The 18,525-nt window shown below is 32.4% G+C and overlaps 1 long non-coding RNA gene across 1 annotated transcript; it reads left to right on the forward strand.

The window, feature by feature from the left end:
* The first annotated feature begins 257 nt into the window (after positions 1-257).
* Positions 258-10,856, forward strand: LOC110350227 (uncharacterized). The gene is made up of 3 exons (XR_002396670.2): positions 258-511; positions 5,648-5,717; positions 9,488-10,856. It is a non-coding gene; the product is annotated as an uncharacterized LOC110350227 (long non-coding RNA).
* Positions 10,857-18,525: the final 7,669 nt, after the last annotated feature.

Below are 18,525 nucleotides of genomic sequence, written 5' to 3' on the forward strand. Positions count from 1 at the left end.
GCTTTCTCTATGTCCTCTATTCACTAGAATGCTATGATAGGATTTCTCCTCTTCTTGTAGTGCCACTCTTATTCTCTATCAAACTGAAAAATAGATGTGTGTGCCTGTAGAGAATTGGAAGGGGTGACAATATGTACTTCATGCGAGTTTCTTGATCTTCTTCAATGTAAGTCAGACTTCAATGATTTTCTCTTATTTTGAAAACTGAAAACTTAATGAGAGCTCATAATCTACTATTAAGGCAGTGTAGCAAGATGCATTAAAGCCCAGGTGTTTAAGGACTGCTGAGGACATAACCCCACTGTCAGGGGCAAGCACATAATGGGAGACAGTTATGTAATAATGACAGCATAGACAACTACACGTGTGCAAAACAGTCATGACAGGACACCATGATGTAACATCTGATAAGGACTAATATAAGGGCTAGAGGAATGAAGATAAGCAGCTCTGCCTTGTTCACTCCCGCTGATTTCATGGATTCAGCTCTGTGTCCTTTCTTTATTGGCAGGTAAAGAAACCATTTCTAGAGGCTCCCCATCCTTGACAGGCAGCTGAAAGTAAATTTTGGTTCATTAGCACTTGAATGAGTTTTGTAAGGCAGGTTAAATAATACCATCCCTGCTTTCTCATTCATCTGATCCTTAGGAACTCCATGGTTTGTTATCCATTCCCCATATATCTCTGCGAGTTATTCCAGCTTTCGTTCTGGTTGTAGTTACTGTGTGCAATTCTTCTTGTCAGTTACATATTCCACTGGGTTCTGCTTTTTGGAATCTTATCCTTAGTGACTCTTAATAGCTTAGTTCTGTAATAACTTCTGTAATCAATATTCATCTAGAAAGGACATGTATTGTTTTATGTTCTATTTTGGTTTTCTGGCTTTTGTTTGTTTTATGTTTGTTTGTTTTAAATGTATCAGTAGCTCTCCCTGTATATTGCTTATTACTTCCCAGAAAAAAAGTAATCTTTGGTTTCTTCAAGGAAAGTTAATTTAAATTTCTCTAGTCTTATGAAATAGATCTCTTTTAGCATGAGACTAGACCAGTGGGATCAAACCTTTGGCATGCATTCCACAGCAGGCTCTTTGTGTCATTAAAGGCTCTAGAAGTTTCATCATCATTGGACTAGGTTAAGATTTTGACCAAGTCCTCAGTACTTCACCATAATATTTTCTATTTCCAATTCATTTACTGTAAACTACTGTTTTGTTTGTTTCTCTGATCATTTGTTTCATCTGTTTTGTATTTCAAGACTAAAGAAGACAACCAAGCATCATCATATTCAGATCAGGTCAAAGATATTCACTTATTTTACAAAAGTGATCTATAAATTTTTCTCAATTACATTTACTTGTCTGTCACCCTTTGATTCCAGTAACACAAGATCTATTCAAAGTTATGTTTTCCTTCTTCTTATATCAGTCATGAGGCTTTTGTTGCTGCTCCTTCCTATCTGAAATAGAGCAATGAGTGTGTAGTCTGCCAATACTGGCACTTGAACCTAGCTGCGGATATAGAGTACTTACAGAATGTGATGGCAACAGATGAGAATGAGTATTATTTGAGGCACCTATCTCAGTTGATGCTTATCAATGTGTGATTAGACTAATGTAGAAGTGTTCAAAGACCACGGTTCTTGAGCATACACAAGTAGATATCATTATACCAAGAGCCAGAGTTTAACAAACACCATCAGAGCTATAACTTTAGTCGAGGAACATTTCCCGAATTTTGAATAAGCCTTCTTCACAGTTACCCTCTGTGAAAGTTAGGTCCTACGTGTAGTTTCAGCAAAAGATATGGCAGTATCATGAAATTATCTTCTAGAGGATTTTTGCCTTTCACAGAATTCATTTGTACATAATTGACTGACTTTTTGGTTAATTGGTTTGAGCCTGTCATTTTTTTTCTTGAGTGTGCCAGTGACATTTAATAAAACCAACCAACCAATTTCAGCATTCTCACATGTGTCATTTCTAACATATTTTTCAAAGGGAAGAAAGATCACTTATGGTAGCACAACTCTATCCACTGAAATTGCATCCAACTTTAAATATACAGGACCTCTGGCGACTGTAATGCTGCAACATGTCCATACTTATAACCATCTACTTACCAACAGAATGGAGTTTTGTTGTCATCTTGATTGAAAATAATTTAATTGTGGACTGTCTGATGACTAGTTGCTTCCTTCTCTTTTTTTAAGTAATAAATTAATTTGTGTTTTTCCAGCAGTAAATTCTAATTGAAACATTCTGGTCCAGATTACTTAGTTTAGAGATGCTGGAAAATAATATCAAGAAGTAGAGAATGGATACAGAGAAAGGTGACAAAGAGATTATTAAGCTGGGTATCTTAGTTGCTTGGGGGGAGCTCAGTGTGAAGATCCTGAGCTCAATGACCGGTACTGAAAAACATAATTGTTAAATAAATTTTATATAATAAAATAACTTAGATTTTTTTCTATGTTATATCAAAATATCACATCTATGTAGTTTATTATGAGCTTCTTTCTATCTACTGAGTTCTAAAGGAAGGCTATGTACTTATAAGAAGTTGAAAATAGGGTATTTATGACCAAAACATGTTACTTGTAGTTTCATTATTTGACATACCTAAAATGTTGTGAAATACATCTTTATTTCCTGTGTTAGAAGTAAATGTTAAATCTAATAAGCACTCATAATCACTTTAAAACACTTAGTGGGTCCCTGACACTCTAATAATTGATCATAAGATGTTTAACATGCTCCACACTACCTAGTATAATCGGGAACCTCCTTTGATCTCCAGGCACATCTCACACTTATTATGATTCTTTTTGTTTTGGTCTTCAGTGGTTTTTCTAAGCAAATGAATTGAGCTTAGACATTTTTAAAGGCTCTCCAACACTCTTAGGAGAGAAAATTTAGACTTCTGTTATTAACTTCAATGCTTTACGTGTCTGGCCTCTGTCTAATTCTCTATTTCTTTCTGCTCCAAAATCCCTTGTATTTACTCTGCTTCAGTCACAACAAATCTCTCATTTCTTAAATGAATTAAACACATTTTTCCCATTAAGTTTATTGGTACATTTTAGGTATACAATACAGTTACATTCATCATTGAGATCTTGTACCTTTACATGATGAATCCTGGTTCTTATTTTTTTCCCATTCCCTTGGCCTCCCTTCACCCCCTCCACTCTTCCCTATTTACAAAGACTTCATTTCCATTTTTTTCCTTTTCTCATATTCTTTCTTTTCCCTTCTTTCCTTTCCCCTACCCCTCCTACTTCCCCTATTCCTTTAGATCTTTTCTTCCTATTTCGCAATATCAATTATACATTTTGATCCTTATTTACACTTTCACTTTTTCACACCAGAGAAACTATTCATTATTTACACATGTGTCCTATTTATTTCACTTAAGAGTACGGCCTCAATGTGCATCCACTTAGCTATAAATGTGTATCGTTATCTTCAAAGAGACTGCTCAGAGTAAAAGACAAACTGAACATATTCTTACAAAAAAAAGAGACAGATAATAACACAACACTTTCTTTTTCAAGAAGATAAACTAATAGTATAAATGAAACCACATAGCATACATATTGAAATATTGTTTTGAAAATGGAATTTGACCACTGAAAATTTCTCCAAACCCTATCTCAATGTGACTAATATTATTCCTATAATACACTAATATAGTAATTACATATATCATACTATACTTCACTAATTAAATAATATTATATGCTATTACCAATACTATTTGGCTCTTTTCCCCTCACCTCCCTTTGTGACTGTCAACTATTTTCTTCCTCTAATATACTTACCATTTCCACTGTGATCAATGGGATCTCTCTTCTTTAGTTCTCTCTTGTTTAATGTAATAAATGAGTTCAAGAGCCAAATATGAAAACTATGTAGGAAAAGAAATGAGACAAAATCTTTTGCTCCCTCTTCCTCTCCCTATCTTAAGAAGCAGAGCAGATGTCATTTCATATTATTCATAAACAACTGTTTTAACAGCTGTTTGTGAATATTTGTAGTTGATGCTGACTTGCTTGATAAATCTTCCCTTGGGAGAGTCTGTCTCTGGATATAATCAAATTTATAACTACTGTACAAGCTGTTCCCATGTTCAGAGAAAAAAACTGCTATACTTGCTCCTTATTTGACTTCTTAGAAGAGGAAAATCATAACAGTAAGTGAAAACAATTAAAGGGGGAAAGAATGCTTTGAGTTCAAACTGTTACTTTGTTTTAAGGATTTTTATTAATGTACCACCAAATGTAAATTAGAGATTTTGAATACTACTTTCATCATCTTGCTTTGGCCCCCTCCAAAAAGCAGCCATCCAAATTCTAGGTTTCCATCAGCATTTAAAGAGTTTTTCATTGGGGGTTTTTGACCAAATTATTATGGGACTGACTAATTTTTATGTTAACAAAAACATAAAGTCTGATACTTTATTATATACTTTATTTAAAGATGTTTTTTATTATCCGGCACAGTTTTGGTCAAAAAAATTTAACAGAGCTAAAAATATTAGGACCGTTATTGGACAATCAATGGAGAATGATTTATTATTCACATTTTGGTACTTACTGAAGACATCTTACTATATTGATATGACTGTTACAAAATTTATTGCTTTAAAATGTTATATGTAGGTTGTGTTTTAACATGAAGATATACTTTTTCAGTCATTTATGAATGAATAAAATAATGGATTTCTTATTAAAATGCAAAAAAAATGGAATTTGTAATTTGATGAAGTATTTGAACTTTATAGGTAAATGGATACAACTTGATAACAAAATGACATAATGCTAAGTGGAATAAGTCAGTCACACAAGCTCAAATATTGCATGAATATATGTAATATATATGATACATTTATCATATATATATATATGTATATATATATATAAAGAGCAAACTAGAAGAGAAATAAATAGGAAATTAGGAAAAGGCCTTATACTCTTATTTAAAAAATTGTCTCACAGCAGATGTTCATGAATATTTCTGGAAAATAAAATACTATGATTGCACAATGTATACCTATATTAAACATTTATGACCAAATAAAACTCTAAAACATTTCTTATATGTCTGAAATGTCTATAAGGTATGACATGACCTCTAAATATTTTAAAATATATTTCTTAGAAATAAAGTAATTTTCTCATGCAATTAAAATGTAATTGTTACAATCTAGAAATTGTTCATATATTACCACTGTACAATCCTGAGATACAACTCAAATTTGGCAACTTTTCTATAAAATGTCTATAAAAAAGAATGTCCCAGATTAGACTCATAGGTAGCTTTCCCTTATTCCTATTTACACTTCCTCTATTTAGAAAAAACACTTGACACTGACTTTTAGGACCTTGACACTTCTGAACATTATAGGCCAGTGATTATTAGTAATCCTTCTTTTCAGTTTGGTAACTGTTTCTTTATGACTATTCTCAAATTATGCATACTTGGCAGGACTATTTCAAAATAATTTTTTCTAATTGTATCCTATTAAGTGGCACACTCTTCTATTCAACACATTTACATTGATGCTACCTTGGTTATTTCTTCTCTAGAAAGAATAGAGTCTTCTCTATTGTAAAATTATTCTTTTTTTTGCCACACCAATTTTCTTAGGAGGAGCCTTATATAGCGTGATTTATGCCAAGTTCAGTGGAGAGGGTGCCCACCTGCAAGGACACTTGAGGTAAGGTATTACAGGAGACCTCTTCTGTAAACAATTTTGAGTGCAGTGTGTTAGAGCACAAGTGGGCTGAGGAGGATAAATTGGCATGGCCAGTATCTGAGGAGAATGGGACATTTGCATAAGGAGCAACATCTATGAAGAAGACAACAGCAGGGTGACCTGTACAGGTGTTAAAGTACAGCTAAAGTGAAAACAGAATAATGTCAAGGTTTGTATCAGGAGGTTCCCACCGCAATCTCATGTGCTCAAAAGTAGAGTGTTTGAAAGGTGATTGGACTGTAGGGACTGTATAGCTGGTCGCTCTTAGTGGAAAGAGCTTGGTGGGAAGACATGGGTCATTAAAGGTATGACTTGGAAGAGCATGTGTCTCTTCCTGGCTCCTCTGCTCAGTTTGCTTCCTGTCCACCATGAGGTTGGCAGCTTTCCTCTACCCATGTCCTTCCACCATGCTGTCACCTGTGCAAGGACTGAAACTTCTAAAACATGAACCAAAATAAAACTCTCCTTTGAATTGTGTGTGATGTGTCCCAGTGATGAAAAATCTACTAAAAGAGGTGAAAAGAGATTGAGTACTTACAGGCATCTGAAGAATTTATCCAATATATAAGAATGATGGGAGTACAAAGGTGGAAAACATGCTCACTGGATTAAGCTCCATGTGTTGGATTGAACTGAGATATAAATATATACAGACAAATGCATGAATAAGGGTAAATTGGTTTGCAAAAACTGAGTCTTGAAAGATAAATGCTTCATAACATGAAGCAATGTGTTGTATGAAGATGTCTTATATTGAGATACTCCACTGATTGGATGTAGTCAAAGAAAATGTGTATTTTTTTAAAAAAAAGTTTCAAAAAGATACAGAACATACTGTATTTAATGCTTTATTTGTCCAATGGATCACTATTGAATTAAGAGAAGGGCTATTTCTTAAAAATAATTGTGGCTCTGGTGTGACTAGAATCAATAAATCAACAAACAATTCAGGAAAAATTAATGATGTTTTGATACAGATAGGTGACATACATTTCTGTTTTGCATGCAGGATGAGTTTGACAATTTGTAATGGAAATTTATTCTTGAGTATCTAATATTTTGTGGACAGAAATTTAACTGAGGAAGTTGCCAAGTCATCAAGGAGTAAATATTGTCTAAAGCTTTTTTCAGTTTTGTTCAAGTAATATAATGAAATAGTCAAATATTCAGAACATCCAGTAGAAACTCATAGAATAATGGCTTCCTTGCTTTTCTCAAAGTACAGTATTAATACTCAATGAAGGAAGTTCAGAGAGAAGTTCAGGGAGAAAAATTTCAATTTCTATCTTTAAAAAAAAGTAAGACCTTGTTTCTCTACCACTGGACTGAGTGAGCGTCCCTCTTTCCCTCTCTTCATCCTCTTTCTCTCTCTTTCCTTTCTTCCCTTTTTTCTCTCTTCCTCCTCCCCTTTCTTTCTTTTTATCATTTTGCTGTTGTTCTTAAATTTTCACTCCAAGAGGAACCACATCTAGATCTGATATAGATATTATCAAAAAATAAGACTTTGGGCTACAAATTTTGATTGGTAAGAAATTCCAGAATATCATCCTTGAGTGTATGTATTTTTTTTTTTTTTTTGCACATAGAGGGGAAAAAAACCTAAACCTGTGACACTAAGATATCGTCTTGTAATTTATATTATTTAAAACAAAATTTATTAATCCTTCTGTGACCTACAACAGAGTCCCATATTTACCTGTCTCACCACTGTGGATTAGGGATGAGACTAGTTTTGAAAAATAGCACTGAAATGCTGGGGATTTAGCTCAGTGGTTCTGCCACCTGCATCGCAAGTGCAAGGTCCCAAGTTTGATCCCTGGTACCAAAAAAAAAGAAAAATAGCACTAAAGAGGTCAACAGAATGTTGGTCCCAAGCAGAAATGTTGCCATACTTTTGTGTGTGGGTTTGCTACTCACCAGCGTAAAATAAGTATCTCTTATTTTCTCATAGTTGGAGAGTCTGAAAGTCTAAGATGAAGGTATGAGTAGGTTTGATTTCACCTGAGGCCAGGTAGCTGGACTCTCACTGTGTCTTCACATACTATTTCCTTTGTGGATGTGCACCTTGGGTGTCTTTTACACTTCCAGTAAGAACTCTACTAATAAGAAATTAGGGCACCCACTATTATGACCTCATTTATCTTACTCATCTCTTTAAAGCTTCTATCTCAATATACTTGAAATGAATTTTAGAGGGACAAATTTACTTTTACAGAGCACTACAGTTGTCATTCTGTGTGTCTACCCAGGTATCCTGGGACCAGAAATGAGAACTCACATATAGTATATCCACGTACAACAATCTTTTGTAATTTTGCATTGTAGCCAACCTGAAAAGTTTTGAGAAATAAATAAATATATAAAACACAGGGAATTATAAATGTATTTATTGGAGCAAACATCTATATATAATTTTTATTCATCACTTGCTCAACCAATTTTTCTGTTTTTAATTTTGTATTTATTTTATTGTTAATTATAAATATATAATGCTATAAATAGAAATAAAATATGTATTACATATCTGCTCATTAATCAGAAAACTAGAGTCTTAGAAATATGGAATCCTTATATAATTAGGAAATTATGAAATGTTAAATACTTGCACTCAAAATCAATACTTCCATTTCTACTAGGTTCATTTTTAATTATTTACCTGATAAGTTATTCATTATTTCATTAATGTCTATCTTCACTTTGATATTCTGTGTATATTTCTGTGATGAGAATGTCTACAGGATTTAAAGGAAAAATATTTTGAATCCATGTTATCTACTATAATGAGTTACTGAACATATCTCAATCTTTTAGTAGAACTTTCAACTGAGAAATCCACTCTGAAAAAAAACAAAGAATATCTATGACCATCATTGTGTAGAATTTTTTTTTGGTACCAGGGATCAAATTCAGGACCTTCTGTTTGCTAGGCAGGCACGGTGCCACTGAGCTAAATCCCTGACCCTGGTAACATTTTTTTGTTACTAATAGTTTTGCTGTAGCATCACATTAGCTTTTTAGTGATAAATATCTGTACTTTATTAAATAAATATATTTATATATGCATTTTCAATTAAAGAGATAGTAAACAGATGGTTCCCAATTTCTTAGTTTCAACCTCAAAAATTCTTAAGCCAAAGAGCAGAACTTAACATTATTTTATCTGTATTGTGGAGAGACTTCCAAGGACACAGCACTCACCTCTGGAGTAATTAGTGCTTTCTGCTATATAATGAACAACATGAAGAAATTTATCAATATATTTAATTTATAATTTATTTTATAGAGGTTTGGATTCTACAAATAATTGTTGATTTTGACCTATTTAACAAAAGTTTGTTCTTCAAAAGTAATAAAAATATTATTACACACAGGAAAAACAGTTAATATTTAATATATTTATTTTTTTCACCATAAAATTTTAATCTATACCTGAAGATTTGAAAACTTTAGTTATTTTCAGAAGTCTTCTGTGCAACTAAGTGTATAATCTCAATTCAGTCATCTTTATTGTTATATTTCTCCAATGTATGATTTATGAGACTCGACTTTCTCTCAGCAACTGTAAATTCTCTTCTAATGGACAGCAACTGTAAATTCTCTTCTGTTCTGTGTAAAGCAAACAAAGGAAAGAAAAGCTAACAGAATTTCAAAGGTGTCAATCAAGGAGCAATGGCAAAGTTGAAAAGCACAAGGCGATGCTTACTGATGACAGTACTTACTTCTCTTGATAGAAAGCACTTTGAGTCTGTGTGATGCGCAGAAGGTGATGGCTGACAGCCCGTCTTGACAAGCAGCTACAGAAGACAGCAGGAGGATGTGAGCATATTAAAGACTAAGGAGTGAGCAGACCACAAGGAAGGTGATGGACATCTAATTTTTCCTAATACCTCCCAGTAACACTTGCCCTTGGATTTACAGTTCTTTCTTTTGTTTCTAAAGCAAGTAAGTCTGAAAGAAAATAATAATAATTAAAATTAACTTTATAGGAGTTTATTTGTTGTTTATTGTTTATTATCTCTTGGCCTTAGACTATTATTTCCAAAAGTCAAAAGTTTTTTGTCTGACTCGTCTAGCACAGTAAACTTAAACAGTGGAATAGGACCTTGTTTATAGCAGACACTCAATAAAATGTCTTTATTGGATGAGTGGGGTAAACTAATGATGCAGTTATGCTCAATTCTCAATTCTTCCACAAGAGGCTTGGAAATATTTTATTTGAATTGCACAGACTATAAAAAATAATGAATGAAAATTCAGTTTCTAACATAAGTGTTGGAAAAATTTGATGTTAGGGTATTACGGTTTGTGTCTAGATGTCCTCCTGAATCCTCACGTAGTCATAGGTGGAGCTTTCAGGGGTGGCTGGATTAGAAGTGTGTGATGCTGGGATCATGAACGTGTGATTACTAAATCAGTCCACTGATTGGTTTGGCATGGTTCTGGGTAGGATTAAGAGTTTCCCACCCTGGGTGTGAGTGCTACCTGTCCTAAGGGTGAGTAGGATGATTAAGATATCAGGAATAAAAAGGGATTGCTGGTTTCTTGTTGCTCACTTGCTGCTTGTTGCCTTCTCCCTATCCTGCTTTGCCATGGACTGTTTCTCCTCTGCGGTGGTCCTCTGCCATGCTACCCTGCCTTGGAGCCAGCTGACCATGGACTGAAACCTCTGCAAACTGTGAGCTAAATAAACCTTTCCTCCTTCAACTTTGGGTGTCAGGTATTTTGTCTCAGCAAAAAGAAAAGTAACTAAGACATAGGGTAAACCATATATTATTATTATCCTATAGAGACATTCTATTCAATTTGTCAATAATAGTTTAGAAACATACATTTGTTTAAAAACTTATTTTTTAATCTTATAATGTAAAGGCTATGGAGACCAATATCCATGACAACCTTCTGTAGGTCACATAGAAGGTTGAAATTCTCAGCCCCAATCAAACTGACTTTGTATATCTATTATGTGGTCAATACAGATTAATGCACAATGAGTATGAGTGGTTGTTTATCAAGTATCTGCAAGAGTGAGATTTGTGTACCATGAACTGGAGAAAGTATTGTCATTATCTTTGAAGTTATTTCTTGAGCAGAATTCTAAGATGTAAGCATTAACATTTAATTTTTTTCTTTATATATTTTCTTTATTTAATGTTCTCTTTCAGTGGGAATGTAAATTACTTTTTATCATATTTACATTTGAATTTTTAAAAATTTAATTAAAGTTTGATAATAAGAAGGAGTTGTACTGTTGAAGCCAACATTTGTTTTAATGGATCTAAAGATGGAAATTGGCACAGAAATGTGTAGTACATATGGATACAATGCAGGATTTGTCAATAAAAAGGGAGAGAAGAAGGGAAGGAGGGAGAAAAAGAAGGAATAAAGAAAGAAAGGAAGGAAGAAAAGAGGGAAAAAGAAAAGGAAAGGGCTGGGGATTTAGCTCAGTGGTTCTGCCACCTGCTTCGCAAGTGCAAGGTCCCGAGTTCGATCCCTGGTACCAAAAAACAAACAAAAGAAAGAAAAGAAATGGAAAAAGATTATTTTTTAAGTCAAGAAGATAATAGTGGACTTTGACTGGAAACTAATAAAAGTGATAATTTGGAAAAAATATTTTGGAGCTACTCTGCAAGACTTTTTTTCTGAGAGGAAAAGCTAGAGTCAAGAAGACTAGTAAAAGGAATATTATGAGATAACTCATGAGATTAAACACTGAGTTAGGATGTTTCCATGGGAATACATACCAAATTTGGTATGTAAGTAGACTTCTGAAGGAAAACCAATACTTGTGTTTAATTAGATGTGAGGTTAAGGGAAATTCCTTGCAAAGAATGAGAGACCTAAAAATGTGTATGTATGTTTGTATGTGCATGTATAAAAAATTATTTCCAGAGAATATTTAGCTAGAGATACTGTTATTGTTTATTTTTGATATACTGAATGGACATATTTCTTAGAATAAAAGGGAAATACTCCTGCAGAATCTGTATAGAATGTCCATCAATTTAAATACAAGAAAGAACTAAAACAAAAACCTACTTTCTTTTATTCTCATTTCTCTCTCTTGGTATGTTTTATATTGAGATAAAATTTAAATATTAATCTTTTACATTGGACTTAGCAAACTCTTTTGACACTTTTACAACCTTTTCTTCAAAAGGAAAATCACAGTTTAACAATATTGATCAATGTAAGAAAACATCTTTTGTTGCTAAATGTTTTGAACAAATATTAAATTTAGCATGTTTTTATTGAGTACTAATTAAAGTGTGATAGTTGAGCACATTAGCTAAGATTACCCTTGTATGTAGACACACACATCAACAATCCTATCAATTGTTTCTATTTTTCTCCATAGGGGCACACACACACAGATTATTTTATGGGAATTTGCTCACATGATTGTAGGAGCTGGTAAAGTTAAAATCTGTGAAGCAGATCAGCAGTTTAGAAATTTGAGTAAGAGTTGATGATTTTAAGGAGAGTTCTTTCTAATTCATGGGACCTTATTCTCTGCTTTTTAAATCCTCCAACTAATTGGAAGAGTCCTGAGGGTATTATGGAGGCTAATATGCTTTAATAGGCCTTCTAATTTAAATGCTTATTAGACCAAAAAATATCCTATGTTATTTTTGCTCAAATAAATGGGTATCATATCCTATACAAGTTGACACAATCAATTAATAATTACAGTTCAGCTTCTGTCTATTTTGCAACCACAAAATTCCTTTTTAAAAATTTTATTAGTGTATTTTTGCACTAGGTAATAATTACATTCAGTATATGTACATAACACATTTAATCTTTTCTCCCATCCTTCCATCTCTTTCTCCTCTTCTATTTTGCAAAAGATCTAGGTCCCTGTTGCTTGTTATCTAGCGTTTACTTTGCTCTTTAATTTATTTATATTTTTAATTTCTCATATAAAAATTATATGAATTTAATCTTGTGTATGATTTATTTTATTTAGTGTTAAGGTCTCAAGGTGCATCCATTTTCCTACAAATTATTCAAGTTTATCTTTTATGGAAGGGTATACACTATTGTGCATAAATAGCACATGTCTCTTCAATTCATGTGTTGTTATTCCCCAAACAAGGACAACAGCAAAGACATACTCCAACGAAATGCCATACATAAAACCAAATTTGTACTCTTTCTCCACAATGGGATGTAAAGTGTTTGAGTAATATTCATGTCTCTCTTGGCATCTTGTAATTAAAATGCTAAGATGTAAAGATGATAATTCTCAAATATGAAATAAATGCAATATAACTTATATGTTATTTAACTAAGCAGTGAGGGGAAATAACAAATATTATACACACATATACACAAACATATTCACAATATGTTAAAGGAAGAAATAGTATTCATCATTGCAGTCCTCATTTCTGCAACTGCTCAAGAAACTGTAGCTGATCTTTAATTTATGTTCTACAACTATTTATTCTATATCTTTGCCCTCAGCACACCTCAGATTATCATGCCCCTTTACCTGGGTGAGTAGCCCAAACTTTCATACTTGAGCAAGTTGATCATTAGTTGTCATGCCTGAATTTTGTTGTAGGTTTTCATTAATTTTAATCATAGACGTAATACCAATAAAAGCTTAAAGAATCTCTTCTAGTCCAAGCATACACTTTCATGTCTCTATTGTGTAGAAGTAGTACAATTTTCCCTCAGTAATCAGACTCAATCATTCTATCTAATACATATATTCAAAGTATACATTATGGGCTTGGAAAACATTCATAGAAACTACTTGGTGACCCACTGGACTCACATATAGATAAACAACAAACTAAATCTCTTTTGATTGCTTATCCACAATAAGTCTTTATTCCAATAGTTGGGTCAAAATGATGCTTTCCCATTCCTGGAATTAATATCAGTAAGAACCAGTGTGTAGTAATCCTCCAAAATTTGAATATTATTTATTTTTCCCAAATACAGTCATTCTGGGATAAGTTCATAGGTCCTTTTGTGGAAGCAATGGAAAAAGATTACTAGTGTATATTTGGCAGAATAATGGAGTTCTTCAATATGACTCAGACTTTCCTTTATTCAAGAGCATCACAATCTGCAAACTAGATCAATTCCAGAAACTCAATGGAAGTGTGTTGACTCACTGCTTTTACAATTTCACTTAAACTTTACTCCATTTGAGCTAAAACTCTATCAGTTATACAGAGGGTTCTACTATTTTACTTCTAGGGAAAAAATGATAAATGAGCCAATCCACAGGTCTTTGGAAAGCATAATAATCTATTTACATCTCTAGCTGTCGATTTCAATAAACATGATCATTTTGTGTTTGACAATTAACTACTGCCACTTGGCCCCTGAAACCGTGATACACTTTTTTTCTATCGCATTTTGATTTGCCACAACAGTGACAGAAGTTGCCCCTATAATTTCAGACCTATAGAGAACAATGAGTAACAAATTTGTTGAGTGCTCTATTTGTTAAAAGATAATACGAAAATTAATAGCTATCCTGTTGTTTACATTGATTTATTTAAAACTAAATTCAGATTTGTTTGATGTTCCATATAATTTGTACTTCTTATACCATTTAATATTAAAACAGTATGTTCTCTGAAGTTTTGGAATTACAGAAATTAATGTTATAGAGTTTTAAGTGTATGAAAGACATGGAGTTCATGTAAGTATACAGTTAGAATTATAGGTTTTTTAATCAGTTATCTCTTTGTGATGCCAAGATATAATAGAAGAAATAAAGACAAATGAAAAGGAGACAAATAAAATTATAGTTCTAAGGTCTAATTAAAGGTTAGGCATAGTAGTACTACATATACTTTTTCTATAGGCTTATGACCATGCAGTTCAGAAATTCACAATCCAGATTAGCGCCTTCTCCTACACAAGTTTACTATTCAGCCAAAAAACTTACAAAGCCAGAGTGTCTGACATTATAATTTCCCTTAAGATGGATGAATAAACTGAAAAGGGAGATTTTTGTATCAAGGACCTGGAGACTAGACCTGAAGATGCAAGAAGGATAAGTGAAAACAGGACAAAGCTTAGCAACTTTATTTTCATTTTGTGTCTTCCTTATTACCTTAAAACTCTCCGTGTGATCCCCACTTAAGGAGTGTCACTATTAGAGGGTTTATTTGTCCTAAATTTACCTGCAATGTCCCATCTCTCTGCAAGATCAAGGACACCAAGATAAAAATAATTTTCAGAGTCTGCTGTGATAGTTTCTAACTATCACCGTGTCCAGTTTGGATATCCCTGGAACAATGTCTAGGAATCTCCAAACCTTCAATATCTTAGATTTCAGGAAACTCGGACCTTTACGGACGCACCCTTGGTGAGACTGCAGCCTCCAAGGAGGAGAGGAGCCCCCTGATGCCAACCGAGGCAGCTACACCCCTCTAAGCAAGGACGAATGCCTGAAGGAACCAAATCATCTCTCAAGCTACAGGATGCCTGTTGTATTAGGAGACCCGGTACTAAAATAATGACAAACCAGACCCTAGCCCACCTCAGCACCCCAGAAATATTTTTCCTTGTGGATGGGCCAGTGTGAGTTTCAACAAAGTGAGCTCAAGCTGGATCACTTCTCCTATTTTCCCTTGATTTCTAACTATGCCTAAGAAAATGTGCTTCACACTGATGCATCCTGAAATTCTATTTTGTGATAACAGTCCAGAATCTTTCAGCCAGACCAAGTTGTAGTCAACAGCTCTCTTTGATGGACCACCTCAGGCCCATCCAGTGACAATTTTGAAGATGTGGAATAATGATATAAGAATAGCAATAGAAACTAAAAAATTAAACATGGAAAATAAAAAAAAATCATTTTTAAATGTTTCTCAGTGGTACTTTCTTATTTTATCTAAATGTGTCTGATTTAAATGCTTTGGATAGTTAATATGGCATCCTTCTTTTAGTAATCTATATAACATATGTATATATAGTAATCTATATATACTTATTTTGTGTATATATGTGCACCTTTATATCGTGTACTATATATGTTTATACATATAGTTCTCTGACATAAATAGCTCTAATACAAATATATCTACTTTATGTGACATTTCTAAATTCTATTGAGAGACTTTGTAACCAAGTTTCTTAACCTGAAATTTGAGCATGTGTTTTACTTATGTAAAATTTTAAATTCACATACAATATTTGCATGATGTATTTTCCCTTTGAGGAAGACTATAAATTTCATCAATTCACTGCATGTCTATTAACAAGTAAGCTATAAGATTTTATATGCCTGTATATGTAACATTAAAATATTGCTTTTTCATATCTCATTGTAAAATTGGATTAATTGAAGCAGTTGTGATTATCTTTGTTATCTGTTTCCCTGAGATACCATTATTGTAAATAATTGTCTGTTTATAGTGCCACGGGCTTGTGTGGGGTGCCATGTTTAGTGAAAAAAATTATCTTTACACTTTAATGCCATGAGAATAAATACATCAGGGATGTGAGGGGCCAGAGTCAGAAAGAATTTTGCACTAGAGCACATAAAAATGTCTAAATTATAAAAATAGGAAGCTGCTTCCCTGAGCTTGCATTTTTATAGCTTATAATTATATCTTATGGTTAGTAGAAATGGTTTACTGAAACATCATCCTCTATGTTTGAAAAAACTATAAAAATTATAGACTAAAAATTAGTACATATGTAAGCTGAAAAAGTAAACAAAGCTTTTCTATTTAAACAAGTTATTTGAAACTCTCAATTTTCATAAGTGTTAGCAGTGGGGTAACTTATTAGTATCTTTATGGAGGGTACAACCTTTTCAGTACTTATAAATCTAATAGTGCTAATGCTGGAGTGCTATTTCATGAAATGTTCTGTAACAGAGCAATTTGACCATATTTCAGTTTCAGCAGTACCACTAATAATCCTAATTATCAACACTCCCAAACTATGGTCTGGATATTCTGTCATCCATTTTCACAGACTATTATTTAGGCTATAATCCTTGTTCCACATTCTTTTTTCTTTCTTCTATTTATTTGCCTATCTTATCACAAACAATAGTAGATTTTAGCTTAACTATAAATACCATAAAAATCCACTAGTAATGTCACTAATACAAATTGCAGCTGAGATGGAAACATTAAAATTTGAGCACTTTATATACCTAAAAAGTATACCAATAATACCACAATTATTTTTTTAAAACGTTTTCCTAAGATTATGAAACTGTAATTTTACTTTGCTTGATAAAAAAGGTTACTTTTAAATACAACAAATTACATGGACTTTTCATGTAACATCGATAAATGTATTTGATAATAATGCAAAAGAGAATATTGTGTTAGATTTATTTTTTCAAAATATATGATAATCATGACATAAAATAATTTTAGATGATTATGCATTCATGTTATCTTCTGAGCATGACAAAATATGAACAATCTATCCTTGCCTACTTAATGTAAAACAATGACTTTATCTTTTTTTGTTGGCAATTTCTGTTTCTAGTATAAATATATAAAGCAAAGCTTTCTTTTAAAGTACCACTTTTTTGTATCTTGAATTTTCTATGCTTATTTAATTTTAAACATTTTAAAAATATAATTATTACTCTCCTTTGATTAGTTGGATATTTGAGATTTGGATAAGTAGAATTTTTCATAAATTTCCTTTATGACATTTTGACATTGTTAATGTGTTTCTTATGCGTTTAAATTATTTTTAAAAAGTGAATCTTGCAGTTGTTAAGCACATAAATCTAAAAGTATCTATTTTATCATGGATGTTTATTGTGTAGTTAAAATCCCCTGTAATTTGATAATTTATATGGAGTTAATATTCAGTTCCTGTGAGTATATTTAACATGTGACTAATGATACATATTTCAGTAAAATGGTGAAAATGGAAAAGAGGGAAAGAAGGAAATCTAAGCAATGGTTTTTAAATATTTAAGAGAGAAAAATGTAAAAATGAGTCTGGATAAGTCTTCACTTAATTATTGTTTAAATAAAAAAAAACTTTTTCTCATAATTCCTAATTGTATCTTAAATATTTCATAGATGTGAGCTCTGTTAAAAGTTTTGTGACACCATGGATTGAAAATTCAAGTGAAAAAATAAAATATATATGTATTTTGTATCTCTTTTTGGCTATACACCTATGATAATAATTCGCCAGTGATAGTAATTAATGAACTACATTTAGTATATAAATAAATTTTACAAAATATTCTGGCTCTTTCAATACCTTTATTTGTGATTTTTGATTGACAGCACATATAACTCTCATGAGTCATTCTCCAATATAAGTATATTCTATGAACTAACTTTTTATTATTTCAGAAGTTAAACTGACACATGAGTAAAGATTGTATAGTTATTGAAAGTGTAAGATTCATATACTTTTTATGAGCTGTCTCAGATATCTGTGTTATTGTGAAATTATGATTTGAGACTTTTTTGTGCTTATATTACCATTCCAAATATTTTTGAAAATTAGGTTTTAATTAAATATTTTCAAGGATTCAGCTTTATCTCTTGTACATAAGAATATTAGTTAGTGTTGATTTCAACAATAAGATGAATACTTGAAAAATGCCTACATAGAATTTCCCAAAAGATATATCAAACAGTGCTCAACACCACTAATTATCAGAGAAATGCAACACAAAACTGAAGTGAGATATCATCTCACTCCAGTAAGAATGGCTTTGATCAAAGATAAAATGTAATAAGTCCTGGAGAGGATATGGAGTAAAGGGTACCACGGAGTTAGGAATATATATTAGTACACC

Source organism: Heterocephalus glaber, unplaced genomic scaffold, assembly GCF_053883595.1.
Source record: "Heterocephalus glaber isolate CG9 unplaced genomic scaffold, H.glaber_assembly_v1.0 deba00001509, whole genome shotgun sequence".
Lineage (NCBI taxonomy): Eukaryota > Metazoa > Chordata > Mammalia > Rodentia > Bathyergidae > Heterocephalus > Heterocephalus glaber.